The sequence below is a fragment of the Falco punctatus genome, assembly GCF_963210335.1.
Source record: "Falco punctatus genome assembly, chromosome: 13".
Classification (NCBI taxonomy): Eukaryota; Metazoa; Chordata; class Aves; order Falconiformes; family Falconidae; genus Falco; species Falco punctatus.
In genome coordinates this window covers 25,433,831-25,461,176 of record NC_137593.1, presented here as the reverse complement: position 1 = coordinate 25,461,176, position 27,346 = coordinate 25,433,831, and the positions used below count along the sequence as shown (strand labels likewise).

Here is a 27,346-nt window from a genome sequence, read left to right as displayed (position 1 = left end):
AATACCGTTACCAATCTGTGGGTCTTTCCCTTCTTGTCCATTGCCTCATCTTTCCAGCTTGCAAACTTCCCAAGGCTTGGATTATTTGTGATATATAGTGCCAAGCACAAAAGGCATTCTGGTGTGGGAATTCAGATACAGACTTTAAGGGACTTTGTATACATGACAGGGTGATGGAGCCAACAGATTATATCAATCTTACACTGGTCCTCCTTGTCAAACATATTCAGTCCTCATGGGCACAGCAAAAGTAAAGAATGGGACCCGGGTATTAAGTGCAATAGGGTCGGTGCCTTAGGCTGCAGGTTTTCTTGGCTCTTGTTAGGCTGCTCCATGCTCACAAAGACTCCCTAATTGCCCCAGGGGGAAAGAGTATCTTAATCCACCTAGCTCCAGTTAAGAAATTTCCGTGGTGACTTTATAGTTAGGTAACTTGATAAGCTACAGTATAGCTCATCATTGTAATAATCCTTCCCACATTTTAAATCATGTTAGCCAACAGGGGTAGAATGAAATCTTGATCTCACTGAAATCAGCAGCAAAAGTGCCAGCTGATTTATCAGAAATTCCCACCTAGTCTAAAGGATTGCCAAGTACTGGAGTTCAAACTGTCATTGCAGAGACTTGGAAACTGAGCTGCTTTTATGGCTTGTCATGTCTTTAAAGAGTAAATGCCAGTTAAGAGGATAAGTAGAAATGATACATAATCCAGAAAAGCTGCCAAGTTTCTGTATTCTTAGTTATGTCATTAAGGTTTTATAGGTGTTCACTGTCTAAGGTTTGCATCTAGTGCTCAATAAGTACATCAATTCTGGGTACAGGACAAAAACTAACAGTGAAGAAAAAGGGAACAAAATATGTGTTATACATTTTAAAAGAATAGTGTTGCCGTTCACAGAATTTTAAAATAGTGGTCACTGCAGAAAAGGGGGTGAGTTGTGGGATACAGTGCAGCTGTCTCAGTTGGCAGTTGTGCTTTGCGTATTTTACATACAGTATCAAACCTTGCGGAGAGTTGATCAAAGTTTAAGTGTAAATTAAGACAGCATGTTTTCTGGGGGAACATGTATGAATAATAGAAGATGTTAGCTTACCAAGAGCCAGCCATTTGGTAGCTGCCATAATTTGCAACTAGAAAGGGAAATTAAAACGCGTGTGGTTCCACTTCTTTGTCATTTGATGTTTTTAATAATGTTATTAATTCACTTTATATTAAGCAGTCACCAAAGACGAGGTGAGTGACTAGACGTTAAATTAGTGGACTATTTTTTCTGTCCATAAAACCTGTTTAATACTAAGCACCAAACCCTAAAGATATTAAAGAACTAGAACTCCTTCGTTCTGCGCTATATCACTTTAAAATAAAGTTAATCTAAGTCATGATGTGCATCTATAGGTTTTACAAGAGCCTATAAATTTCAGGAAATTAACTTCCTCATAATCACATGTTCAGGTTAGTCTTTTTGAACAGGCATCTTATTTTTAGGTTAATCACTGCTGATTTTTTTTTTTTCCAGAAACCTGTTCACATTCAGTCTCTTGAAAGGGTGAATAAAGTTATTTTCATTTTATTTATCAAATTGGGATTTCTTTCAATCACTTGTATCAGGAAATCCTCGCTGCTAACGAATGTACAGGCATGCATCACTGGATATCTGCTTTCATGCTAATTAGCTGATTATTCAAGTACTATGCAGATCAAAGAATTTGTCATGGTTTTTTTTGCAAAGCAGGGGGACAAATTTTGAAGTAAGGTGAACCAAACATAATGGTATTGATTTCATTAGTGTTGGGCAGCTTTCAGTTGAAGGTCTGGCTTAAAAATCATAATGCAATTATATGAGGTCATCCTGCAGAGGGTTTTAGAAGGTCTTAGTTTATTCTCTTTACTGATACTTCTTTGTGTGTTATCTGACATTCCTGAGTTGACTTCTGAAAGTTGAAACAAATATAAGCTCTGTATCAAGCCAGTGGCATTATGAAGTTGTCTCTGACACTTTTATAAACATGCACAATTCTCATTTCCAGTAAGCATCAGATTTGTCACCTCAGTCGTTACCTACATCTTAAGTCAAGAGCACTTAAACTTCCACAGCAGTTGCTTTCTGCTGATTAATATTTACTTGCATGGTCTTGTCAGTTAGTACTTGAAACCCAGAAGGCACCAAAACAGAGTTTGGTTTTTGTAATCATAGACGATAATGTACCTTTCTAAAGTTACTGCAGCAATTTTACAGAAAAAGCTCAACATAATTTGCATAAATCAAGCAGTGACCTTATACATGCCTTTCTGACAGAGGTTTTGCAAGTTACAATAGTCTTCAAAAACAGTAAAAGAGAATTGTGATCTTTTCCTACAGTATGACTTTCAGTCTGAGAGGCTTGACTCAGTGGTTTGCATCAAACCATTCTCTTTTTGAGAACTGAAAAGGTGATTTTAAACACAGAATTGGAATATAGTAGAATTTAGCAAGAAATATGGACACTGGGACTGTTCAACACAAAGGCAAAGGCTTACGCAGCTCACAGCCCTACAGGAGTTTCTTTTTAGGAAACACCTTTTTTATTCCATTGACAGCAAAGCCAATTCTCTTTTGTGTGTCCATATGGAGTGGATTTGCTGAAAAACTTCCACAGATAAAATGTTCTTCACTCACTGTCAAATATAAATGAAAGCAGAAGTTTTGCAGCCTCATTAATGGGGCACATTACCCTCTTTCACCATAACCTGCTGTCACTTAGCAAACTGAGATATCTGCTGTCTGGTTTCTGTCTGAATCTAGGACTTCTGGTGTCAGATCTTCTCACTGCAAAATGAGTTTGATCGAGCATTTCAAAGGGTCTATTTTTGGTGTTCCCCTCCACCTCACCACAAAATGAGCTACTTTCCTTTTGGTGAAAACAGGGGCTTATGACCCCTTTAACTAAGTGTTGGACAAAGAAATACGGGGATATTTTAGTGACTAGCTGTGTCCTACTGCTGCTTTTGCATTACAAGGTGACATATTCCATGTAAGAAGCTCACAGCCAACTGAAAGGACAGTCTCCTGAGTGCAAAGGAAGCATAAGCCAATGAGAATTGGCTCAGGAAAGGCAACATTCATTCATAGTTCATCTCTTTTTTTTGTGTCACTAAGCTAATAAGAATAGCTGAGACCCACAGCCTGCTTCCTTTTCTGTTGTCCCCCAGAGTATAGCTTGTGGGACTGTAAGAGTGAAAATCAAATTACCTTCTTTTGCTTCAGATGAGTTGGATACCAAGGGATACTTGAATAAAGTTCTAAACAACAGCCATTTTTTCTGTGTGTCGTCAGAAAGGAGAAAAAAAATACATGAATGCAAGATAATTATAAAGTCAGTCTCTGGCACAACAATTAAAAGGGAACTGGAAGAACAACCTGCTCCTTTGAAGCATTAAAAGATGGTGTTGTCAAGGTATACTGACTCCTGACCTCATTTCTCTGTGTGCTGTTATAAGCAGGTGGCAGGGAGTATGGCTTGTATGTGTCCTTTCAGCCCCAGAAATCTGGGACACTTATGTCACCCTTTATTTTACAAGAAATGTTCAACCTTCCCTACCATCTCTTCCCAAAATCTCTTTGTCGCTGTTCACCTTGCTTTAATATATACCTGTCCTGTGAAAGACCACATCTATGTGTTTTTAATTGTGTAATAAAGCTTTAAACAATTAAAATTGGAGTGGCAAGAGTGAGACTGAGATGTTGCAAATTTTCTGCAACCTGTAATTACCTGGGCAAAAGCTAAGTACTTTAGGTGTCTGACTTCTTTGCTCGTAGGTGCAATTGAGCACCTTTCTCTAAATAAGCAAATGTTTCTTAAAACCTTAAGGTGAAAACCCCTGAGATTTTAGGATGAGCTGAAAATCGGACCCTAGGTATGTTTTGGTTTACTCTTCCTGATTCTTGGCTTGAGCCACAAGAAGGAATTGTTTAACATGGTAGAGTATGAAATAAAGTGTTATTTAAAATTGGTAGTGTATTTTGAATCACTTCTGCTGTAGCAGTACAAATTGCAGCCTCTGGGAAAAAAAAAAGCCATTCATCTTAAGAGTGACTTTAACAAAGCAGAAGGAACTTTGCACACATGCACAAATGGTGACTTCTGGGTGTCCTCTGGCTTAGTTAGACCTTAGCTGGACTTGTCTGGATCTCACAGAAGGTTCTTCAGTATCATCAACAGGAGCTCCTTACAGGTCCTGAGGTTCGTATGTCAGGCTTCTGAACTGCTCTCCATGCAACCACTTTTGAATATATAGAGTTGAAAGTATAGTGGTCCTTAAGTTGGGACCATATTGCTTCTGGATTACATTCATTCACACTTCTGCAGTATGTTTGTTGCTATACAAATATGAACTCTTCAGATAAGCTGCTGAGGTGTTTCCCTGAAAATGAGTGCACTGGCATTAGACAAAACACGAGAAAACCTGTGCATTATATGTGATAAATACCTAGAAATAAAAAGCAGAAGCACAATGGCAAAAGGAAAAGCAGAGGCAAACAGTAAATTGTCCAAGTTAGTAGAAAACAGCGAGACTCTGTTGTACTTGGGTTTTAACTATTCACATTCTTCAAGACTTTAATGCCCATCACAAAGAAACTCAACTGAATTATCTCAAAGACAGGCACAAACTGAATCATATATAACTGGATGGGGATGAAGGGTTATATTGGAATGTTTGGACAGTGTTATTACAGCGTTATTGGAAGATGGCAGAATTGGCAGTCCAGATAGTTTAGATATGTGTGAGGCCACCTTTCCAGACTCAGAAGTCGCCGGACCTTTGCAAGCAGATCTGGTAGTCCATCCAGTAATTGAGCAAGCTGGTGGCTTCTTGGTGTGGTTTCTCTCTCATGATTTTTCTGAAAAGTCCCAGAATAAATTGTCTGTTAAAATATGGGTGAAATAAACACTTGTTCTTTCTTGTGATCACTGCAGAAGGATGCTCCCCACTTAACTGTGCCAAACCTTGGCAGATAACTTCTACATGCCTAATAAGAGAGCACAGAAAAAGAAGGGATTTAAAAACAAACAATACATGCCAAGACATAAATCTTTATTTTAGTGAATGATAGGTCTGGTACATGTTAGGAAAAGGCTTGCAATATTAATCGTTTTGAAGCTGACCCACACTAGGACACCAATCAAAGTTAATGAGCTGAGTGTACGTTAAAAGGACAATATAGAACACGTCTGCTTTAATGGCATCTCTTTTCTGCTTTTGACTGTACCTTCAGGTAATGTAGAAATGATGAATGAGGCACTTAGATTAAAAACCTTGTGGATTATCATTAACTGAATTCAAATCAGAAAGACTAGCATTGCTTATACAAATGGACTTATGGCAGACATAACCATCACCCAAACATTTCAATTTACCAACAGAAGGTTTTTTTAATAAGTATTTATTTAAGCAATATATACAGTAACTCTTCTCTGGCTGCCAGTCTGAAAGACATTGATCAATGCCTTTTTATTTATCACTGGTGGCTGAGTTTTAAGCTTTGTCAAAGAAAGTAAGAATTAATAAAACCTACTTGTTGACATAGAAGCAAAAGAAAGCAATGAATGTTCTGGGGTGGTGTGGTTCTTTTTGTTTTGGTGTTTAGGTTAGTTGGGATTTTTAGCTAGAATTGTGCAGCCAAAAGGGTCAGTAGTGTTACATGGAAGAAATTGCATCCAAGTGATTCCAGGGACTGTATTTTTTGTCAAGAGTGGGAATGTGAAGATATTTTCCCTTTCTTGTACTGCTTTCATTTAGTCCAAGTTGGAGACTGCCATTATTCAGTTGTGTTAACACCAAGCCTGATAACTACAATGCTGAGTGCTGCACAGATGCATGGTTAAGAAAAGGGATTTACCTTTTGGAATTTATAGTCTAAATGAACACAACAAATTACTGGAGAGGCTGCTTAAATTTTGTCGGTCATTTTATGTTGTTTGTGAGTTATTGTTTGGCTTTGCTGCCCTTTCCATACAAAAGTGAGTCAAGTTTTTAAAAAGTTGTTGGTTTTGTTTCTCCCTTTTTTTTCCTTTTTGTCTTGGGGTTTTTTTTGTTTGTTTGTTTGGTTTTTTTTTTGGTTGGTTTTCTTTCTTAAACAACTGTCGAAAAACTTTGAGTTCTTAATGCCTCAGGAAGTCCAAAAATGCCCTCCAAGTAGTTACTCCCAGTGCCTCTCAGCTGAGAGTTTATTTCCTTAGGATTTGTTCTGTTACCTTTAAAGCCAAGAAGAAATTTATGCAGAGGCTTCTGCCTGTGAATGCCAAATAAATTATGTAGTATACTCAGAAAGCTTTATTAAAGTTGAGCTGGAGATCTGAAATTAGGAATTAATGGCTTTTTGGGGGTTTGGATCATTGTATTTCATCCTGAGGGCAAACATTATGTGGCTAGATTCATCCTGTGCCTTCTCCTGTCTTTGGCAGTATAACCATAGGCCATTCTGTGGGGAGGTGTCTTGAAAGAAGAGTTGTATTGAAAGGATCCCTGCCTGGGAGACATGTAACTGAATAGCTGATGCCCATTCATGCTGCTTTCTAAGGTGCATATTTAAACAACAGCAGGAGATACTGCAGTGGCAAGCAGAGAGCTGTTCTCAGTATCTATTGATTCCAGAGAAACGGCGGAGGTGCCACTTAGCTGGACAAGATTTCACGGCACATCGTGGCTGTTTAACATTTAGTCTGTTTGGCTGGGATTAAGCAGGATCATGAGATTTTAGACATAGCAATATAATTCTTGTTTAAATTTTAACCTGCATTTACTGATGGTCTATACAGTTAAAAACAAATTAGAACATATGTTCTTCTAACTAAAACTTTCATTTATAGTCAGGGTATTTGAAAGCACTGAAAGCAGTATCTGAATTTTTAAAGGCAATTCAAGGCTTTGTCCAGAAAACAAAGGAAACTGCTAGTGCATTCTGCTACAGAATATTGTCTGGCTGAGTAAAAGGTTTGGACTGGAGCTCAGCAACCTGCTCACTCTTAACCTGAAATCCGGACAGACCATGCCTTGTCCTGCAGCTCCTCGGACTGATGCAGGGCTGTGCTGGTGCCCTGGTGCCGGCTCTTTTCCAGGGGGAAAGCTGCAGTGGTAGAAAGGCTCTACAGTAAAATTTGGAACACATGCTCCTAACTGCTCTCTCCCTGCAGGAAAGGGCAGTGCTGTGGGAGCTGGGACCCCACCATGCCCTTTGCTTTGGTTGCTCTGTATCATGCCTAGTGACACAAAATAACTGCCGGGTCTGGATCTGCAGCGCAGATGCAGGAAGGCAAGGAATCCCTCTCTGGCCTTGGGTTAGAATGCTGGCTCCCAGACTAGCCTGCAGTCTAGTGAATGGAGGGATATCCCTAATGAAGGAATATTACTGGAGGGGAAGCAGGGAAAAGGGGTAACAGAGTAGACCTGAACATGGTCTATGCTATAAAGAAAAACCTTGGAGGACAATCTGGTGCCATGGAAAACCGCTATGACTGGATGAAAGCACTTCATCTGTAGCATCCTGGAGTAGTGTCTGACCTGAGAGATGAACCGTTGCCCAACCAGTCTGAAAAAGGGCCTAATAGGGAATGTTAATAGAGGAGGGCTGGGAAGTTCATGAGTTTGGTTAAAGGGCAGTTAAGGAGTAACATCACCTCTCTGAAATCACAATAGTTTTGTGATAAGCAAAGGTGTTAAGAAAATTACAAATTTGAGCTTACAAGGGAATGATTCAGCCAAGGGAGAGTCGATATCAGTGTAAAAAAAATAATCGGAAGAGCATTTTTTTTTTGGCTAGCTTTAGTGTTTTTTATGCAGGTGAGAAGACTTGTGACAATACCATTTTTTTAACTCTTTTTTTACATGAATGACTCTCATGAAGTGAGAACACATGGAACAGCAAGTTGCCACGAAGTCTAACAAGTCACAGAGACTTTTATTCTAAGTTGCAAAGTCAGTCTGTGTATACAGAGTTGAGTCAGATGTGTGCCTTGGTCAATTTTTAATGGCATGAAAGATTTAAGGGAATTGTTCTCAGCGTTTCCAGCATTATAATATGAAAGCACAGGAAGGATAATGGTATTTAAACACTGCTGTGTGTAGGCATAGCACCCTTTACTGCACACCATTAACTGGGGATTAAAGGAGATGTAAGACTCTGGCAGTAAGAAGAGATTTCATAGAAGCCTTATGGTTTTCTTGTTCATCTTGTCAGTAAAAATAACCAAGGCTTGCTAGGGCTCACTGGTGGTATCTGTTACCATGGAGACTGGGGTTCAAGTTATTTTTAGGGCACAGAAGACTGATGATTGTGGACCCATATCAAACCTTTCTGCTTTAAAGCAAACATTATGTATAGGCGCAGTTAAAGAGTAATTTGCAGAAATGCCCATGCTGTAAGAAGCAGGAATGTTAAAGATCAGACCAAAGGTCACTGGGAGCTCAGTTCTTCCACCGATGGGGAAGCTAAGCAATAAAAAGTCACTCTTGATGAAGTGCCTTAGAAGGTTGTAATTACTGATGTCTGAAGAAAAGCAGTGCTTAACAAAAGCAAAACTTGAAAGAACTATTGCTCTACAGATGATATTAAATAACACACATAATGGACTAAAAGCAGCAGGGAGCCAGAACCATGTTTTAGTGAGACCTAGAGAATTCTTGTGCCAGATTTTAGTGTCTTGGGGCACTTCATAAAAAGAAAGCTCCTTGGACTGAATGGATCTTTAGCAGCAACTCTTCATACACAGTATACGGCACAGTCTCCCCATCTACTGTCTTCTTCACCTGGAGTGTACCTGCTTATATAAATAAGCTAGGTGCATTACATGTGCTCCATTCATGCGTGATGCAATTTTTGCTGTTAGAACTTACTGCTAACTACAGTAACCTTAACTTAAACCTGCTCTTTCTTGTGGCAATGGGAAGTTTTTTTACTGACTTCTAGCACCTTGCTGAAGAGATGAAGAATAATGTTGATATCGTGCAACTTTCAACTCTGTGGTTTTAAAGTGATGTGTTAGACGATCAGGTACACATAGTATCCTGTCCAGTTTGTCCAGTGTTTTTAGATTATACCAGATGTTTTCCTGTCCTATCACAGCATGTAATTTTAGGCTGGTTGATGGAAATATGCGTGCATTATAACCTAATTTCTTATTTCTTAGTTTTAAACCACCTCATCAAAATTGCTGATAAAATGTAGCAGTGTATTCTAGTGAAACTGTTCATGTAAATTAGGAGGAGTTTCTGAGGCTAATATCCAGTTGATTTCCAGTTAGCAATCGTGAGTACAATTTTTGGAAATCTGTGCAGGGAATGATCAAGAAGAACATCTGGTTTTGAAAATGGCAATTTAAATTTCAAAGAAACTATTTAAATTTTAATAGCCCTATTCTCTGAAAGTTCCTGGGGTCTGATACTTCTGATTAGGAAAATTATCTCTGGACCCACATTTTGTATTTGGTATTCATTATAGTAACAGCCCTAATGAAATTATCTTGTATTAATGTGGATGCATGTAATGTGCAATTACAGAGGAATTCCATTGTCATTCAGCAACGAATTGTCATAGCATTCCTTTAAAGTCTGGGAATTCACCAAAAGGCAGGGAGAATGGCATCTGAAATAATTCTCAAAGGATCAAACTGGAAAGTATTTCAGTGGCTTCTTTTAATCAGGAGAAGCGCTTTTTTGTTTTCAGCTTCTTTGCTGATATAACTTGCTGAAAGGCTGACTGATGTAGCAGTAGACTTTCAAGCAGCCTTATTCTATTTAAAATTTAGGCTCCTTGGTGACTTGGATATTTTAAAATACTTTCTCATTGGTGTCTATTAATCAATGCTGCAATATTTAGTAAATCTTTTCAATATGCAAAGAGCTTAGTATTGTTGATCTTTTGGAGGGCTTAGAGTTACTAGAAGTTACATGTGTGTGTCTGTATATAAAATGCATCCTGATACTTCAGCCTGGGGCTTACTCTAGGACAATTGACAACGTTGTTGCCAGACAATTCACAGGATAAGGTCTTATTGTCCATGATCAGTAACTGAACATCAAGAGACTGACCTTTTCAGTGTAAGGTATTTGCTAAAGACTGATTGATTGATTGTTTGAGGGATTGGGTTTTTTTTGGGTGGGGGCTGGGGTTGTTTGTGACACAGAGCCAGAAAATTTCACCATTGTCAAGGATAAAGCTGGGACGTAACACATTCACCTCTGCTAAAGTTCTGGTGAGTTTTCCTTTGAAGAGGCCTAATGCCCTGACTCTTCAAGGCAGGAAATTGAAATCTGGTAGGGATTAACGATTGGGTCAGGGATGTGCCTTTTGATTTCCTCCTGAAATTGAAATTAAGCCTGTCCATTTGGTTGTTTTTTTTAATTATTGTGGCCTGTGATGTGCCAACAGGGTAATGGCTTTTTTTGCTAGCCTCTGTCTATCCTTCTACCCAAAATCGCTGCATGAACAGGGAGGCACAGAAAGCATGATCATCTGTGACTTCCTTCTGATCTTTCCTCCACACTAAATCTGCGTAATTCCCATGAAGGACTCCTCCTGCTATCTTGCAAAGATAATCCTAGCCTCTCATTTCTAACATGATGCTCCTTTTCCTCATCTAATTCAATTCTTTGGCATTCTCTTAGGCTTTACATTTGGCACCCTTTTCTTTATAAACTTTAAACAGCTCTCATCAAGAGTTTTATATATCATGACAAGTTTATAACTTACCAGAAGTTTTCAAACATGCTTAAGGAACGTGGGGGTTCTCATCTCCGATGACAAACCTTCAGAAGGTTTTCAAAATGTCAGGCTAGATTATTAGGAAACAGCAATGTGTAAAGACAAATTACATGCCTAAGCAAAGGCCAGAACAGAGACCCGTGAAACCCCTTTATAAAGTTCAGTGGGTTAAAGAATTTATATGCAGTTATCATTCAAATTGAGATTGCCAGCTTGGCAGTTAGGCCATGGTGGGCAGTTGTTTATCACAACATCACCTAAAGTTTTGTCGACAGATCATCACAGTTGCTGTTTTCTATTTAAGAAATTCATGCCTGGAGCATCTGATGTGAAGTGTATTGGAAGAGATATGTGCAGTGCATCTGTCTGTACTAAGACAGTTACTAGTCCATGCTGTCAATCTAATCACTTTCAGAAGCCCTAAAAAAACCCAGCGTAGTTTTAGAGAAGCGTTGATGTCTGTGAGATGCTCACATACTGCATTTACGGGAACCAAATGCCCAAGTGATTAGGCAGATATAGCCACCATTTAATAAAGGTAGGGAACCAGAACAAAGTACGATAAACACTGAATCATTTGTTTTATTTAGGTCTTTCTATTTATACACTAATAGAGTACCTGAGAAACTGCAAAATACTGGATTTTTTTCTTTGTTGTGCAGTCATAGGTACATTCCTACCTGACGGGGAAAAAAACAGAAGCCAGAATGTCCCCTATAAAACTTATTTCAAGCTAATACAGGAATTCCTTCTAACTTAACAGTCTTTGGATCCCACCTGTGAGATTTTATGGGTTGGCCAAAACCACTTATGCAGTCTGTGCAGGAGCCAGAAAGAAATCTGGTCCTGATGCACCTTAGTTCAATGCCATTTCCTCAACCACTTTTGAAATTGTGATGACCTAAATTTAGTGGGAGAGGTGCAAGCTAACGGAAGAGTATTTTCACTGCCAGGACTGAAGTCACTCCAGGTGTCATTCCAGTGTAACAGGTGATCAAATCCTGCTGGATGTGTCCGTGGGGTGCAGTGGAGCTTGGTGCCCAGGTGTCTGAGTTACTATCGGTCCCGCTGGTCAGTCCGTTTGGTGTCCCACAGCGCCTATCTCAGCTGGCCAGCTGTGGGCCGGCATTGCAGTGTTGGGCACAAGCTGTTGAGCTCCACCAGCTTGCCTTCCCGATACAGCTTCCCCAGGAGATGCCCGCCATAGGATGTAGGCCAGGGCAAGAGTAAGGGCTGGGAAAACCATTAAGTAATCTGCATTTCTATGGAGGATGAGGAAGACTGAATGGCAGCTGCATGCAGGGGAGATGAAGCTAATCCAAAATGTTGGAAATGCCACCCCTCACAGTCCCTGGAGGACTGGCAATCCCTGATCCTGGCTTCATTTGTACCACTTAATGGAATTACTCTTCTTACAGCCTACAGGAAATAAGGGGGGCCTCAGGTTCAAGGCATGTGACAAATGTATATAGTACAAACCAGCATTATTTGTATCTGTATTCAACTTACATAATATTGAACCAAGAAATACTTTTTGTCCCTGAAGTGCTGGGTGCACTGGTAATAAACTCTGGTTGTCTCGTTACTGAAGTGAATAGCACCATCTAGGGATCAGGTTGGTTTTAAAGTCATCTTTTTAAATTGTACATGGCAACAATGACTAGAATGTCAGCTGTGCAATGCACATACACTCTTCCTATAGCCATGCTTCTCCATAATTATACCGCTGCAGGCACACATATGATATTTCCCTCTGTTTATATCTATATACATAATAATTTGCACATAAAACATTTCCCTTAGTTTTTTTTATATCTGTGTGTGTGTGCCCCCAGCAGTACAAAGCTTAAATGAAGAGCATATCCGTATTTACAAACACAGAGCTTATAGATATATGCTTCACGTTTACAGAATTCTCCAGAGCTGTTGCTTTCAGCCGGTGTTAATGCAGCAGCTAGTCTCTCCTATACTGTAACAGGCCTTTCCGAATATTTGTGCCAAAAATGCAACAATTTAGAGTGTGTGATACGTTGCACTGCAGAGAAAATTGGAATTACCACCTATGCTGCTTTGAAATCACTCCCTATCTTGACTATGCAAAGTAGGGAAGATCAAGATAATGGTACTAATTTTTATTACAGTGAAGAAGCTGGGAGAGGTCAGAGCTGCTGTTCAAATTAAAACTTACATGTACAATTAAGCCATTTCTGTCCTGGCATTTAATGAGAGTGTCTTGGCCAGAGGTGGGATTATAATCTCCTTGACTAAAACCTTTTTCGATTTCTTGATTGAGACCAAAACTCTGAAAACAGAAAGATTGCTAAATAAATAAACTCGGAGACAAAACCAAATAATATAGACCAGAATCACAACTAAGGTAACTGTAATAACAAACCTGGATTTTTATAAAATGATCATTGAAAAATGCAAAACCTCCTGTGCCTGAATCAGTTAGTTTGCTTTTAATTTAAATGTTTGGGTTTTATCTGCTATCGAGAATACTTGGCTTCCAAGTGGGCTCTGTTATCGAATGGTGGGCCAGGCTCTGTGCGCAGGCAGCATGGAGCTGACTTCATTTCAACTGCAACGACCTGCAGAGACAGAAAGGTCTGTTACCGAGGCAGAAAGGTCTGCAGACACCGTCGCTGCAGACTCTGCTGTGTTTCATAGAGTTTGGGTGTTCAGACCTTGACAGATTTGGTGTAGTCTCTTCTGCTGTCATAAACGGCTTAAAGGAACGCTGCCGATCTGGGCGCATTGATAGGTCCCAGTAATCACAGTCAGCGAATGCACAGAGTAGGTGTGATTTTCCTCCAGCCACTGCCAGACTAGTTCAGCTTGTCTGCTTATGCCCAGGAATATATCAAGCTAGAGCAGAAACCCAGTGCACGCAGAGGAAGCTAGCCATTGAAGTAATACTTACTCTGTGTGAATTTATATTTTAATTTGAGAAGAACACATAAACTCCAAATATTGTTTCAGTGAAGTAGCTGCTTCACAGATGCACCTAATTTTTGTTAAGCTATTTGCACTGGTAAATATTAACGTTTGACAGAATTTGTAAAACTATATTCATTAATGCAAATTTCATGCAGTCTTTAGTATACTTATGTAAACAGTGTTCATATACCATGTTCTTATTATGGATGCATCTGAAACTTAATCCAGCTCATGTTGCTATCTGAGTACTTTTTTTTTTTTTTGGGGGGGGGGCAGACTGGGTAAATGATGGCTCTCACACTTGAATGCGATGCCTTTGGTTATTCTCTTGGATCCTGCTCTTGAAGAAATAATGATGGGTTGGTTTTCTGTAAAAATCTAGCTGGCTATGACAGCCTTCTGTTAAAATCAGTGGTACAACCCAAGCTGAGTTAAGATGCCAACTGAAGTTTTTCTTTCTGCTTTTTTCTGCACTTTTATTTCAATGAATTGTGATGTAAAAAATTCTACCATTAAATGTGAACAATCAGTTTTATGGTTTTGCATTACTATAAGGCACTAGTTTACCACTTCAGTACTGCTGTACTATGTACTTCATTTTGTATTTCTATATTTTTGCCTAACCCATAGGAATCACTGATGCAGTAAAAATACTGGCTTTCCCATTACTCTGCAAATAGCAGGAGTTTTTCTTGCAGACTTGACTTGATTGAATATTATTGGTGTTTAATTTTTTTAGATCTGCAATGTATTAGACACCAACTATTCAATAAACATGTTCCCATCCAAACAATACTCCTTAAGTACAATGCCAGAACTGTGATGAGTTCACTCCTCACTGTAGTTGCCTATAATTTCTCTGTGTTGTGGAATCATGGAGCTGGAAGAATTTTTTTTTCCATTCCTCTGTAAGATGCTCGTGTTTGAGTACCCTCTACCTGATTGGAAGATTAGGGATAGAGAAGCTGTCTGCTTGAATGCAGGGACTCCATTTCCAAACTGCTCTTAAAAACCTTCATTATGGGAAATGTACAGCCCTTTCAAGCAGTCTCTTAAGGAAACTACACATGAATTTTGAAAGAGCTCCTACGAACGCATGCTAAACTTAGAAGGACAGTTGTTTTTAAATACCATGTTTCTTCCTTTTCCTAGGTAATAACTAGAACCTGGCCCTGGTCCTGCAGTGAGCTCCCCTTTGACAGATAGAGCTGCACAGTTCCAGGATTTTCAAGGACACATTCTTTGCAAGGTTCCAAGGTTATTCTAATAAAAGGAAGTGATTCTAGTCCATTTCAGTGGAGACTGGCAGCTTAACTGTTCCAGCTGTCTGTCATCTGAATGGTGGCTAGTGCCTTCAGGTGAGTGAATGTTCACCAGGTTGCTAAAATAAGCTTCTCTAATTTTGGTATCTAATCTTTCTAATAAGCCCTGGCTAGTCTTGGCAAACAAATACAGCCTTAGCGTACATGTGTGTCAGAGCAATGTTGCCTCTTGGGCTCACTGGCCTCTTTCCTCACGGGAAAAACATTGATCTTCTGAGAATCACTGAGGGGAAAAAAACTGCCTTCCCTGGATGTTTTATAAGTGTGTAGGCCTCCAATTGCTGATGGTAACCTGTACAACTGAAGCACGTTTTTTCTGGAATTGCACCATTCTGTAGAGGGGTGGCTTCTCTTCTCTCCTTTGGAGCTAACCAGGGAACAGATTTCCCCTGCTCCCCTTTCTGGAATGAATTGGACCCTCAAATGTGCGTCAGTGCTGCTCTGCAGGTCAGTCTGAGGGTAAGCTCTCTCATCTCAGCTGTCTGTCAGGAGTGGTTTGATATTGGGAGATTGGAGAAGTTGAGGTGTTTGATTGAATGTGAGAACTTTAATGCTTGGTTCTACAACGTATTAGAGGTTTGGATATACAGTTCAGTTAGGGCTCGGAGCTGTGCAAAGGCCTCATCAGAAACATGGAGCATGGTATGTTTTAGGAGAGGTGTATAGACAGAGACAGCTGTCTATACAGAAGTGTGGGACAGAGGTCTCCATTGTCACAAGTGCTGTGGAGATGGTGATGGGGAAATTATACAGTTTCTTACTGTACAGAGATCAGAAAGTGCCTCTGATGCAATAGTATGAGCATATTTGAAACAAACCAAGAGGAGGTATTTTTTTCATATATTTCATAGTAATAATTGTGGAATGTTGCCAGAGGCTATAAAGGAGACTAGAAGTGGATTTAGCAAAGTAAGTGACAAGTTCAGGGGTGAGAGTTTCCATCAGTGACAAGAAGCCTAAGGGTCCGATCCAGCTTCTGGGAATCCCTCAACCACTGATTCCTGGAGTGTATAACAGGGAAATAAACGCTGTAGTTTTCCTTAAGAAAGAAGTAAGTAGAAATTTGCTATTAGCCACTGAAAGGTAAAGTTTACAAAGTCAGAAAAATCCATAGTCAGACCCTGAGTATCTGTTTTTGTGTTTACTGCATCCTTTGTATTTCTGCAGTGGGATTGTAGCAGGACAAAGCTTAACTAGCTACATTTATTTCCGTTTGTTTTGAATTTCTGGTAGTATTACTTCAGATCATAACTGCACAGTAGCTCAGGCTGTCCTGTTAAACACAGTTACAATGGTTTCAAAGGTACTCCATGATATTTGATACTTTATGTTGTCTTTTCACTTAAAAATAGACTGTTGGAGAATGGCCAGCAGTATTCCATCATGTGTGGCTGCCACACTCTTGGTCTGCATCATTATGCTTTGGACAGGATTATTGTGCCTTTCCCCATCCAAGTGCAGGCTTGGAACATAGTAGGCACGTTCCATTCATGTCACAGGGCTGATTATTCCTGCAGCAGATGCAAGAGAAATTCGAGGGTTGCTTGCAAAAATATTACCTTTTCATTGCTTGCACAAACTCTTTTCTCCATTTCTTAGGAGCTTGCTCACTGAAGGACAGGGCTAACAACACGTGATTGTAGTCCTGCTGTTCCTTGCTGGCCTGCTAAAGGGGGCTGCCATGAAGCAGAGTAACTCCTCTTGATTCAATTCATGGAGCTCTGGGATGATCTTTGCGCAGAGTGGATCAGGGAATTAAGAGAATGTGTACCTCTAATGGGTGTATTGCCTCTTCAGTGACCCATCCTTAGCAATGGAACATAAAAACCCCATTATTTAGCCCTAATCAACTCAGTTTCATTAGCCTGACAAACTCTTCTTAGGAACTGTAACTCTTGATTGTTAAAAGTAGAACTAAAAGATCAGTCTCAAAAATAGATCTATTATGACAAGAGTCAGAAATTTCTGCCTTTTTTCCAGCTCAGGGGGAGCTCAATCGTTAACAGATTCCTTCAGTCTTTGAGAAATGTGACAGCTGGCTATGAGATCCCCTTCCATCATTACATTTTTCCTATAGAAGCATGTTGACAACTGTATTTTCAAAGCATTATGCAGGGATTCAACCACATGACTTGTGTTAATAACAGCAGGAAATGCACAGCTGTATCTCCACCTACACCTTTAAGAACTTGCCTTTTGCTATCTCTGGGTTATCTTTCTAAAATATAACACTTTAAGTGTTCAAATTACTTTATGTCTGCTTCACCGAGAAAAGGGTAGGCTTGCTCTTTTTGTATGCCTCTGCTTGGATGAGCAGTGCCTGTGAAATACCATTTACAGTAATGCCAGTTTTAAAACTTGCATCCATGCATTAACTAGATGTTCTTGGCTGAATGTGTCTTATTATAGTTATTAACAGGCCACAGAAAATGGATAATTGGGAAATGAAAATGAAAGATTGTTATACCTTCTTTGTGTAAGTAAGCAAAAGAGGAAAGGTGGCTTTATAGACACATGTAGAAAACCTCATGCAATGAGAGAAGAGGAAAGGTTGTGAAAGAGCCTTATGCACTTAATGTCTTTTATTGGTTAGGATTTGTAAATTGTTTGGAAACTTCCTTGGCCAGAATCTGTTGGACATGTGCCTTGTATAGTGAGGCTTTAAGAGTGGAAGGTAGAGGGGAGGGGAAGACATGCAGGAGGGAAGAGCGAGGAAGAGAGCGTTAGGTTTGTTCCGCAGGACTACTCAGAGTAAAGACATAATGGCTGTAGGAGGCTGGGCCAGAGTCTGCCTTGGCCAGTACTGGACCTCTGGCTGTGGCCAGTGGCTGAAGGCTGTAAGATAATATGAAAACACACCAATGACTGAATAGTCTCCCAGCCTCCACCAGTTTCAAGCTCAGGGTGTTCCTGTACCAAAGATGATATTTCTGGTTTCAATAATCCACGTTAAGATTGCTTTTCTGTTGAAAATACTCAGTTTTGAAACTGTAAGCTTTATGGCATTTGCAGTGTCCTGTAGCAGGGAATTCCATACTTGACAGTGTTCAGGGAGGGAGGCTTGCCTTGGCTGCTTTTGAGTTTGCCTTTTGGTAATTTAATCTGATTACTTCAATGTACTAGGAGGCTGTAGTAGCTCTGAGTCCTTAATCATGTATGTAAAGTTAGGATTGTTTTCTTCCATGTGTATGACTTCACATTTCATTACGTATAATTTAATTTCCTAATTGTTTTCATACTTGTTCAGTCTTGGAAGGTCCTTTTGCAACATTTCATCTTTATCTTTAATATCCCAGATAGCTTTGTATCATCACCAGGTTTCACCATTATTGACTTTGTTTCAAATCACTTATGAGCATGCTGAACAGCATGCACCAAAGGTTGACAGCCCACTGTATCCTAAGAAGAACCAGGCAGAAAGAAATGGACACCAAATTGCCACTGCAATCAAAGAGGGCTTGGGTGCAAAGCAGAGTAGTAGAAGCACCATAGAGCCTAGGTATCTGTGACATGGGGCTTTGTAGGTACCAGCAGTGCTAATGGTTGGGGAGAGATGGCTATGGGAATGGCTCAGCAGAGTGACCTCGTGGCCCTACACCTCTCTTCTAAACCAGCAGCAAATGCCAAGCACACCCCTTGTATCAGGTACCTTAGGACATCAGTTCTCAAACTATAGGCTGTAGCCTTGATGAGGTCACAGATGTTTTGAGGTGTTGGTGATATTAAAAGATATGTTTTGCTTCATTGTCTGCTTTCAAGGTAAGAATGGTTGCTTTTCTTTTGCTTGGAGCATTGCCATTACTCTTAGATAGGTAACAGCTATGTTGGGGCAGTACCTCTCCCCTCTTACCCAGAGACAAGAGCTGCCTGCGCTGGCAGTGGAGGTGGGCACCATCTGTTAGCTGTGTCATTGCTCCCTCGTTCAGAGCAGCTGCTTGAGAACTTCCTCCCCTCTACACACACACACACACACCCCCCAAACCAGTACAGCTCTATAAAATGTGTGCAGCAAATTAGGGGACTGAGAGGTGAGCAGGCGTGAAAGCTCAGGGCTGGCGAATCTCTCTGAACAATCTGTGTTCATTTGTCATGTGTGGACATTGTGGTAAAGATAAGGACATTAAGATTTACTACCAGAAGTAATAGAAACTTCAAAAGCACAACCCAAAATTGTTTCTAATATACTTCCAGATTAGATACAATCAGAACTGGAATACAGCCTGTGTCAGTATGTCATTTTGTGAATAAGAAAAAAATCTTGAATACAAATGCTGCTTGTGGATCAACTGTTACCATGCACAACTAGACTTTAGAAGCAGATTATTTGGACCTCAGGCAATTTATGGTGTGTACTTACTGAAATCTTCATCTTTAAATGCTAGTGACAGAAGATAGATGTTCATACACAGCAGCTCTTTTCCGTAAATTCTCTTTCACACAGTTTGACCGAATGAGTCGAAATGTATCCTCCTCTACCCTTCAAATGCAGGACGCTGTTGTGTAACAGATTTTGCTCTCTGGTTGGAGCAGGAGAAAGTCGTGTCCTTTTCCAGGGGAGCTTCTGCAGGGAAATAGCTAACCAGTGCATGTGTCCAGTGCTATCAGTATTTCACTTCTGGGAGGTCTCCACACTGCATCACATCAGATAACTTATGGCATAAGTCTTGAATATAACATCAAAAAATGTTCTGAGCACAAATACTTAGATTCTCCTTTTCTTATGATTGAAACACAGTCTGTCTACAGATACCTAAATAAAGATGGCTTTCTTTGTACCTGTCTCTATTTTTCTTGCTCAAAAAAATGATAGTCTTCTTTATTGATAAATTGTTAGTCTATGTTTTTGTCAATTTTGTTTGAAATTATCAATTGCCTGAAATACACAGCTATAAATACATCTCTGGATTATTGAAAAATTTGTCACAGAATATGAGTCCCTGCTCCCAGATTTAGCAATAGTGGCTTGTTACTAATTTCAGAGATCAGCAGTAGGATCTGCAGGGAACTATTGCACAAACATTCTGGAAAGTCAGTACACCTTACATAGATCCAAATAAACAGAAATATATCTTTTGCCTTTGTTATAGTCACATTTGTATGTATCTGCTTGTGTTGCAGATATTTGAACATTTATATTAGAATTATGCATGTATAATAATGAATGTTAATCATCTGTGTCACAGATTAAAGCCTTTCAACAACGCTAGTCAGCCCTTTCGCTCTGCAGCTGCAGAGCTTGGAGCCAATGGGAGAATTTGGTTTGTGTCAGTTACCACTGAAACCTGCCTGTAACTTTGTGCCTTATTGCACTGTTTTCATGCACGTCTTGAACGGTATTGGAGAAAATACTGAAGTTACTTATTAGTAAGGATTTTTCAAGGCATTGGAATATAGTTCAGAGATTGTTATTTGGATCTCCATGATAATCACAGGGTGTTTATATATGCCATCTAGAATCCTTTTGCAGTAAGGATTTCAGTTAGCAGAACAGAATATGTGTGATCGGCTATATGGTAGAATGAGACATACAGCCAGTTATTGAATCTGCTTGTAAACAACATGAATGTGATGGCTTAAAGGAATGACAGTTAGTGTCCAGCAAAAAGGAGCTGGTGTATTAAGAATAGCTTTATTGTTAAGCTAGAGAGATCACAAGTGGATCATGCTGTGTTCATTAATTTTCCAGTTTCCCTTTATAGGGAAATATTCCATTTTTAAAGTAAAACAAGACATGAAAGTGATTGAGGGATACAGGTAGGGAAGAGTCTTTTTCAGTGTGTATAATAATAGGATGGTTGTCTGTTATAAGTACTCTAAGTGTGACCAGGTAGCCTGCTTCACTGCTGCCTTGCATTTCTCATCTTCTTGTAAAAGGTACAGTGATTGGCAAAGTTACTTTCAGAAAAGTATTTGGTGTAGTTACTTCTAGTGCTTGGCAGTAGCTGGAAAGCAGGGACTGTCATCATCAGATGAACTGTAATCTACCTGTTTCGTGGTTGTACTGTTTGAGCTATGGTACTAAGATGAGGTACTCGTGGCGGGGGGGGGGGGGGGCAGAATTTCATTTGAAATACCTTTTTCCTCAGTTTTCATTTGTAGTTTCTTGTTGTTTGGCTGGCATCTGACTGTAAATTTGCCTTTCCCACCTTCTGATTCAGGCAATGCCAAGTGTTCCAATGATTTCCTGCAAAGCTTCTGATTCCTGCCTTTCTCCCTTTAACTGGGAACTTCTAGAGTTTTCTGGCAGGAAAGGTGGAGGAAAGAGGCTGCTACTGGGGAAGCAACAGTGCCACTGTGAAGGACAGAGATACAAGACTTTGCAACAGAGTGCAAATTTAACTGTTTCTCAGCTTTCTTCTGATTGAAGCGAGGTGGGGAGGGGGATCAGTTCAAACAGGATTTGCGCATACAACCTTTGCAGATATCTGATGGAATAGCACAGATATGCTGATTGCCATTTGAGGAAAAACCTTGTAGCTTCATCTTCTTTTGTGCATTATTGGAAATGTGACTGGTATGAAAGAGCATCTTGAGAAACATCAGTTTTGTGAAAAATTCAGGAAAGCAAGTCAGATAATCCTATTCACCATATTTCAGACAACACAGTACATTGCAAGATAGCACAGCAAGATTAATATTGTATTATATTCCTTAGTTAGGATTTAGAAATGATGAGGAGCTGTGCCCTGGAATGAGTCCATTTCAGTCATTCATGGGATCTGGATTTATATTTTTGTGTCAGTTTGATAGGACTGCCATAAATTGGACATACTGATTTCTATCTTGATGTACCGTGGTGTCCTACCTTCCTGCAGTTCTCTGTTGGAAAGGACTGTTGGGAACATGTGGTGGGTTGACCCTGGCTGGACCAGGCACCAGGTGCCTACCAAAGCTGCTTTATCACTCCCCTTCCTCAGTTGGACAGAGGAGAGAAAACAAAATTTAACAAAAAGCTCATGGGTCAAGATAAGGACAGAGATCACTCACCAATTACCATCATGGGCAAAGCAGTCTTAACTCAGGGAAAAAATTAATTTATTGCCAATCAAATCAGAGAAGGGTAATGAGAAATAAACCCAAATCTTAACACCACCTTCCCCCCACCCCTCCCTTCTTCCTGGGCTTAACTTTATTCCCAATTTTCTCCACCTCCTCCCCCACAGCAGTGCAGGGGGATGGTGAATGGGGGCTGCAGTCAGTTCATCACACATGGCTTCTGACACTCCTTCCTCCTCAGAGGGAGGACTCCTCACACTCTTCCCCTGCTCCAGCGTGGGGTCCCTCCTGTGGGAGACAGTCCTCCATGAACTCTTCGAATGTGAGCCCTTCCCACGGGCTGCAGTTCATGAACTGCTCCAGCGTGGGTCCCTCCCACGGGGTGCAGACTTTAGGAGCAGACTGCTCTAGCCTGGGTCCCCCGTGGGCCCCCACGTCCTGCCAGCAAACCTGCTCCAGCCGGGGCTGCCCAGGGGGTCACAGCCTCCTTTGGGCATCCACCTGCTCCAGCATCGGGTCCTCCACGGGCTGCAGGGGGATACCTGCTCCCTCGTTAACCTCCACGGGCTGCAGGGGGCACAGCCTGCCTCACCATGGGCTTCACCTCAGGCTGCAGGGGAACCTCTGCTCTGGCACCTGGAGCACCTCCTGCCCTCCTGCTCTGACCTGGGGGTCTGTAGGGCTGTTGCTCTCACATAGTCTCACTCCTCTCTTCAGCTGCAGTTGCTATCACACAGGAACTTTTCCCCCTTCTTAAACACATTATCCCAGATCTGCTCCCACTGTCACTGATGGGCTCGGCCTTGGCCAGCGCTGGGCCCATCTTGCAGCAGGCTGGCATTGGCTCTATCAGACATGGGGGCAGCTTCAGGCAGCTTCTCACAGAAGACGCCCCTGTCGCACCCCCTCTGCTACCAAAACCTTGCCATGCAACCCCAATACAGAGCAGAAAATGTCAAGTTGCATCAGTTGCTGTTGAAAGCATGGTGGTATGTAACTACCACCTGGGAATCCACAGGAAAAAGAGAAAATGGTGCAATGGCATTCTGGCTGACTCTCTTGGTTGGTTTTTTTTCCTCTTCCCCTCCTTGGCAGCTATTCAGCACCTGTGTTGCTGTATGGTTCTGTAGCCAGGCCTCTGGTTAGGGATCCAAGTATGAAAGAAACATTAATAGTACTCAGACAAGTGGTAATTTGTATGTATATTTCACAAAAGAATTTCTGTGGGATTTCACCTGAAACAAGGCCAACATACCCTATTGTGAGTATGGACAAGACTGCGCCGCAGGAGTGGCATTGTTCTAGTGCAGGAGTGGATCTTGTGGCGCTGCTATTTTTCACCTTTGTGCACTCAGTCCAGTTGTACTAACAATGTCTCTGCCACTTAGGTTAGTGTAAGGCATACTTGAGTGGATAAGGTACAAGTTGCTTTCAAATAATTCTACAATACAAGTGCAGGTGGACATGTTCTGCACATATTCAACCAATGCAGCCTCAAAGACCCTAAAGCTTTCTCCAAAAAAATTAAGTATATAGTAAAGTATAAGGACATTGTCAGTTCTTCATAGTACTTTTAGGGAGTTTCTGCATTGTCTCAAAGATATGAAAAATTTTATTGGCTTCTTAGGACAGGTATGCATAATGTGACATTTAAGTGTCTTTTTATGGCGATATCATGCAGGTTTCCTCCAAGTTCTCATTCTTGCACAGAACTTTTAAATACTAAATTCAAAAGGTCCACCCATACTATTTTTTTTAATGCAGAGTCAGAGTACTCAGATTTCCTAAACTCCGTCATTTTGTACTTCCTAGCTGCTGAAGTTTAAATTCAGTTACTTGGTGCTTGTGATCTATCAAACTGTTATAAAGTACTTTTAATCCCCTTCCTCCTTCCTCTGTTCCTCTGTCTCTCCCTCTATCAGTGCAGCTGAGGTCTGTGACCACATTAGCATTAAAAACTGTAAGAAATTGCATTATAAAAGAGCAGTTCAACGTGAAATACTGTACAGTAAAACACTTTTTGTCAGTCCTTACTGTGAAGTAACATCCACTTTAAATAATTGGGGTAAAAATAGCAGTAATCCTAAACTGTGTTATTTTTTAATTATGCCTAGCTTTCAGTAGGTTTAATTGGGAGAAGCATGACACATCTGAGTTCTGTTATGGTTGGGAGTGAGTTTCTAAATTTCAGAGCCTGTTTTCAGTTTGATGCAGAAATAATTTATTTTATAAAACTTTGATACTCTTGAGGAGATCTTGATACCTTGATGGGTCAATACCTTCAGAACAACTAAGAACACCTTTTATTCTTAGCATGGGAAAAAAGCCAAGTCTCCTTGAAATTACAAAGTTCTTTTTTGTTTTCCAGGGTTTCAGGCAGCAGTTCAGCATTTAATATTTTCATGTGGCGGTGTCTAGGAGGGAAGTAGATATCAGAATATCCTTTCCCGCTCCTTTAGAGGTTTCTTTAGTAAAACCAGAGGCATGGAGACTTAGTCCATAACTTCTCAGGGTTTTTTAAACTTTGGGGGAGAACCTCAGCTGTGAGAGGTCCCTTCCATTCTCTATGAAACTCATTGGTGGTGTGATGTGATGATATAAAGCCCTGATGTTACCACACAGCGTGTCACATTGGTTCAGCCTGTGTCAGTCAACTTGTGCCAACATAGTGCATAACTGTCGTGTTTTCCAGTAATTAATTGCTACTGGAAGCATCATTCTTGCTAGTAGGTAGAGAACCCTTTCCTGTGGAAGAGGAGGAAAGGAGTCTTTCTTTCTGTTCCTGCCCTGTTCTATGGGAGGGCAAGCTCTTTGCTCCTCACTGGGTGGCTTGTGGCAGCCTGAATCCTTTAATGAGAAACTCTACAGATACATGTGAGCACAGAAGGTACGCTGTACTAACAGATTGCTGGTAGATCCCAGCTGATCACTACTTCACGCTGAGCATGGCCTTTGTAATTATAATGAATCACACTTTTATCTTCAGCACAACATGCATCACTCACAACACTTTGAATATTGCAGCTGATCCTCTTGAAAACAAGAGTTAACCCAGGATATTCTCCGAGATCAAGAAACCTATTTCCAAGAAAAGCTGCTGAGCTAACACCCTAGGGGGATTATTGAGTGGGAAACTGTTGATGAAGTCAGACAGTGGTTTGATTTTTTTTTTCCTTTTTGTTACTGGAGGTGGAATTCCCCTAGTTGTCTCTTTAGTCAGTTTACTTTTTTGTCAGCTCAGTGGATGGGGGGATGGTACAAGAAGACAGTTTTGCTCATTTATTACACCGTCTCTGCCTTTTGCTGTAGCAGAGCTGTCAGAAGATGGTAGGTCTGAGTTGCATGGCTTGAGTGACAATGTAACATATCAGACCAGGCATGGCTTCTCTAGGTTGTTGCTCTCTGCTGATCCTTCACTGTGGTTTGACTGTTGCATTTTCTTATTAATATTTTTATGAAATTGTTCTATGCATCATTCTCCTGTGGCTATGGATTCAACTGTTAAAGCCCACCAGCTCTATTCCTAAACAGTCTCCATCGAACAGATCATAGCCCTTTGCCGGTGAAAAGATGCTTTAAACTCCTGTTTTTGTGCTTGTAAAGGTAATTAAGTAGTTTGCTGTAAGATTGAGGGAGAGGTTGAACAGAAGATCTCTAACCTCTTCCATGATGTTCTGTGCAACATGAGTCTGCCCGAGTAGAAGACTGAGCAAAGTGCCAAGTCATCATCTGGGCAATATGTATCTGATTATTTTCAGACCCAGCCAGCATGGCAGTGCCCACCCATCAAAGTATCTTCATGTGTCTGAACCCCTACAAGTTCATGCAGAATACAGCCCCGTGTAATCCTCCTTCATCTGTACCTGTAGGACCATGCTCGGAAGGCTTGCCATCTGGACACCTTCTGCGGTATTTTTGCTATACATCTAAATATGCATGTACGTATTTCAAAGTATTTAGGCAGCTTGTATACCTCAGGAGAGAAAATTATGCCAAAGAATAAAGCTAAATTGTTCCCTGCCATCGCCCCTTTTTTCTTCATCTGCTCAGGGCAGCAGATTGTAAGAGTTCCCTTCTTCATGAGGAGAATTAGCCAGTCTTGGGAGATGAAGAACATTATATCCCTAAAGACAGTGGCAACCTAACAAGCTACAAATTAAAATAATGGGAAAGTGTTGTACCGCAGTCTGCAGTGTAGACAGTTTCATCATCTGTCCTATTTTCTTAACATCAATTTTTCCAGCCATCTTAAAAAAAGAAAAGACTATAATCTAAGGTATGGATGGAATTGGAGCATGGATGGACATTCAAGAATGGCACACTGCAGGATCGTTTTAGAAAATTCTTATTCCCTGTTGCATTCTGAGGGTAGGGGAGAGTGAAATCACATTTCCATTGAATTGTCTTTTCTAAGATAATCAATCAATGTGCTTTCTTGTGAAAACATCCAGCCTGTTAGTAGCCAGGCATTGAGAAGCTATAATAATAGGTGTGCTCTCAGGAACTGATCCTAAGGCAGACCTGATCCTGCTCAGTTACTATACCTCCAGTAACATCTTAAGGAAGATAGTATAAGGGATACTTCCAAGAACCAGTCATGCTCCTCAGAAGAATTACAGCACTAATGAATAACATACCAGCAAAGAAAAAAATCTGTTCTGATATTGTATGTGGGTTTAGAATTTACTGACTTGGGTTTGTCTTATTTTGGCACCTCATCTGTGATGTCGGTGGTTACTTCTGCACTGATGCTCCTGAGAGGTGCTTTTACTCGGGTTTTTTGCTTGTTTGTTTTGGGTTTTGCTTTTTTTTGAGGGGGGGTTATTATTATTGTGAAGGGTGTAACTGAAGAGAGCCTCTTGATGGGAAGAGTACTGCGCAGTTCTGTTCTTCACCAGTTTTAGTTCTTAATTGTGCACAAACATTGGAGATAGCAAGCTCTTACACTTAATTTTTCATCAGTTCTTAAAACACTTAACCAAGAAGATGAATATCCCATCACTGTACAGAGACACGAAGCTGACACTCCAGCAGCTTGCCTAAGCTGTTTCAGCAGTACTTGCAGAGCTGGGTGCAGAGCTCTGGCTCAGTGCTGCTCCAGTGCCCTGGGCAAAAGATGGTTTAAGGCAGACGTGAGATTCTGTGACTGTGGTCACAAGTGTCTAAGGGGGGGAAAAAATCTCTGTGTGAGCAACAAATTTGAAAGGCGGCTTATGGGTGAACTTTGAGGCTTAGTTATTACCTCTGCTCATTGAAAAGATCTGTTAATTGTCAGTACGTGGGATTTGGCCAGCAGACTCCCCAGCTGAGGCTGAAGTTGACAGTAGGGTGAAGCATGCCCAAGAGTGT

At 40.6% G+C, this 27,346-nt stretch overlaps 1 long non-coding RNA gene across 2 annotated transcripts in view; it reads left to right on the top strand.

The window, feature by feature from the left end:
* Positions 1 to 27,346, top strand: part of LOC308072673 — a 302,394-nt gene that overhangs the window by 124,518 nt on the left and 150,530 nt on the right. The window contains exon 3 of one of the 2 annotated variants that reach the window (XR_013931733.1): positions 14,832 to 15,448. The exons of the other annotated variant lie outside the window; for it this stretch is intronic. This is a non-coding gene — a long non-coding RNA (uncharacterized lncRNA). The remainder of the gene's footprint in view (positions 1 to 14,831; positions 15,449 to 27,346) is intronic. 2 annotated transcript variants of the gene reach the window in all.